At 55.4% G+C, this 4,206-nt stretch overlaps 1 non-coding gene across 1 annotated transcript; it reads left to right on the forward strand.

The window, feature by feature from the left end:
- The first annotated feature begins 2,975 nt into the window (after window positions 1-2,975).
- Window positions 2,976-3,047, forward strand: TRNAT-UGU (transfer RNA threonine (anticodon UGU)). Its single transcript has one exon. It is a non-coding gene; the product is annotated as a tRNA-Thr (tRNA).
- Window positions 3,048-4,206: the final 1,159 nt, after the last annotated feature.

Genomic DNA, 4,206 nt, shown 5'->3' on the forward strand with positions numbered 1-4,206 from the left:
CTCCAGACGCGGAGGCCAGCCCACTCCGTCTCCAGACGCGGAGGCCAGTCCACTCCGTCTCCAGACGCGGAGGCCAGTCCACTCCGTCTCCAGACGCGGAGGCCAGTCCACTCCGTCTCCAGACGCGGAGGCCAGTCCACTCCGTTTCCAGACGCGGAGGCCAGTCCACTCCGTCTCCAGACGCGGAGGCCAGTCCACTCCGTCTCCAGACGCGGAGGCCAGTCCACTCCGTCTCCAGACATGATCTAAATTTCCCAGTTTGGACTAAACATCTTCGCTACAGCAGAGTACAAGAGCTACACGTTATCTACATCACCTTCCTTCCCTCCCGCTTGTTGGTTGGCCTCTACGAGGTAGAGGAAGACCACTTGTGGCCTCAGCCTCCACACGTGTGCACGTGGTACACCTGCTGCTGCTCACACCTGGGGAAAGCTTGACCTCCCACTACGGTTCTCAGCCCATGTTGCATGTAACTTCATACGACGAGGCATATTGACGAACGCTTCAGCATCCCACCAAAAGTAGGTCACCCTGATCTAAAGTTCACGTCTCGGAAGCGCCACCATCACCAACATAACCTCCTCCACCATCCCCACCGCCAACACCACCATCACCACCACCATCACCACCCCCACCATCACCACCATCACTACCACCACCATCACCCCACCACAACCATCACCACCAATCCCACCCCCACCACCACCACCATCACCACCCCCACCATCACCACCATCACTACCACCACCACAACCATCACCACCAACCACACCCCCACCATCACCAATCACCACCACACAACCATCACCCCAACCACCACCACCATCACCACCACCACAACCATCCACCCCCCACCACACACCATCACCCCCACCACCCAACCACTCACCCCACCCCCCACCATCACCTCCACCCCCACCCCCACCCCCCACCATCCACACCCCACCATAACCCCCCAACCCCACACCACCACCACCACACCCCACCCCCACGCCCACCACACCCCACCACCACACCCCACCACACCATCACCCCACCCATCCAACACCACCACCACCCACACCACCACCACCACCACCACCACCACCACCACCACCACACACACACCATCACCACACCACACCCACACATCACCCCACCACCACCATCACCACCACACCACCCACCACCACCACCACACCACCACCACCACACCACCACCACCACACCACCCACCACCAACCATCCACACCACAACCATCACCACCACCACCACACCACCACCACACCATCACCACCACCACCACCACACCACCACCACAAACCACACCACACCACCACCACCACCACACCACCACACACCACCACCACACCACCCACCACCACCCCACCACACCACCACCACACCACCACCACCATCACCACCCACAACCATCACCACCACCCACCATCACCCCCCACCACCACCACCACCACCACCACCCATCACCACCACCACCATCACCACCACCACCACCACACCACCACCACCACACCACCACACCCCCACCACAACCATCACCACCCACACCCCCACCACCACCACCACCCCACACACCCACCACCACCATCACCACACCACCCACCACCCACCCACCCACCACCCCACCACCACCCACCCACCACCACACCACCACCACCCCCACCACCACCACCACCACCACCACCATCACCACCACTACCACCCCCACCACCATCACCACCATCACCACCACCACCACCCCCACCATCACCACCACCATCACCACCACCACCACCACCATCACCATCACCATCACCACCACCATCACCACCACCACCACCACCATCACCACCACCACCACCCCCACCATCACCACCACCACCACCATCACCACCACCACCACCACCACCACCATCACCACCACCATCACCACCATCACCACCACCATCACCACCACACCACCATCACCACCACCACCACCACCACCACCATCACCACCACCATCACCACCATCACCACCACCATCACCACCACCACCACCACCATCACCACCACCACCACCCCCACCATCACCATCACCACCACCATCACCACCACCACCACCACCACCACCATCACCACCACCATCACCACCATCACCACCACCATCACCACCACCATCACCACCACCACCACCACCATCACCACCACCACCACCCCCACCATCACCACCACCACCACCACCATCACCACCATCACCATCACCACCACCACCACCACCACCATCACCACCACCACCACCATCACCACCACCACCACCACCACCACCACCACCACCACCACCACCATCACCACCATCACCATCACCACCACCACCACCACCACCACCACCACCACCACCATCACCACCACCACCACCACCACCACCACCACCACCACCATCACCACCACCACCATCACCACCACCACCACCACCACCACCACCACCACCATCACCACCACCACCACCACCACCATCACCACCACCACCACCATCACCACCATCACCACCACCATCACCACCACCATAACCACCACCACCACCACCATCACCACCACCACCACCCCCACCATCACCACCACCACCACCACCATCACCACCATCACCATCACCACCACCACCACCACCACCATCACCACCACCACCACCATCACCACCACCACCACCATCACCACCACCATCACCACCACCACCACCACCATCACCACCACCATCACCACCACCACCACCATCACCACCACCACCACCACCATCATCACCACCACCATCATCACCATCACCACCACCATCACCACCATCACCACCACCATCACCACCACCACCATCACCACCACCATCACCACCATCACCACCACCATCACCACCATCACCACCATCACCACCACCATCACCACCACCAGCAGGAGCCAAGCCAGGTGTGGGTTGCATGATGAGTTATGGCCACTGGCCGCCCGCCGTGTTGCTGTGCCAACATGCGCCTCCTTAGCTCAGGGGCAGAGCACTGGTCTTGTAAACCAGGGGTCGTGAGTTCGATTCTCACAGGAGGCAACAACGTCTTTAGTGGCTGCTGTTGTGATAATTATTGATGAGTAGAAGTGGTAGTGCAGCTGGCAACATACTACCTCAAATATCGATATAACAAAATGAAATACAATAATGGCGGACCAGATGACCCACCCACCCACCCACCCACCTGCGCTGCCATCACAAATGTAAGGTTGAGTTGAGAGGAAGGAAATCAGGTCTTCTTCGTCTGTGGTACTCGATGAAGATCAGGCGGCCTTTGTAGATTTATTACAACAAAACGTGTACGTCCATCTGTAGTACTCTGGGCTATAGTCTTATGACACACTACGACACACTCTAGTGAACAGTGTGACGATGCTGGCCAGTGTGTCTCCTCAGGTCACACTGGCAGGGGTTATATGGGAGTCCGTCAACACCCATTCAACAACGTGTTCAAATAACAGATCAGCTCTTACGTGTTCAAACATCCTGATTAACAGTAGCCCGTGAGAACAGTGAGCCCGTGGCAACATGCATCTAACTCTATGTAACTCACAGTAAAATGATAATGACAAACACCTAGTGAAAAATTAATGGTAGTGTGCGTGAGTCTTACAATGATAAGACATCCATACACATTACCAAATTAGCCGCGATGATAATATTATTATTATGATCATACGATTAATACAAAATTGTAGTTAATGACATAATATATTCCCAACGACAAAATTAACCATAGCAATATAGCCAGGAAGTAAATACAGCGAACAAGATAATGTAGTTAGGATGGCATTATATTGAAAATAACAATACAACCACCATGCCAATATCGTCACCATGACAATGTAGCTGTATTTTCAATGTTACTCTTATGTGTATATGGCTTTATTCTCAGTGTAGCTATAGTGTCATGGGGAACATATTTTCATAGTGGCAGTATTGTCATTATGAACAAACCGCTATTTTGGCTATCTTTTCATTTTAGTTACATTGCTTTTTTTTTTTTTTTTTTTTTTTTGCTTTGTCGCTGTCTCTGCGAGGTAGCGCAAGGAAACAGACGAAAGAAATGGCCCAACCCACCCCCATACACATGTATATACATACGTCCACACACGCAAATATACATACCTACACAGCTTTCCATGGTTTACCCCAGACGCTTCACATGCCTTGATTCAATCCACTGACAGCACGTCAA

The sequence above is a fragment of the Panulirus ornatus genome, chromosome 42 (genome assembly GCF_036320965.1).
Source record: "Panulirus ornatus isolate Po-2019 chromosome 42, ASM3632096v1, whole genome shotgun sequence".
Classification (NCBI taxonomy): domain Eukaryota; kingdom Metazoa; phylum Arthropoda; class Malacostraca; order Decapoda; family Palinuridae; genus Panulirus; species Panulirus ornatus.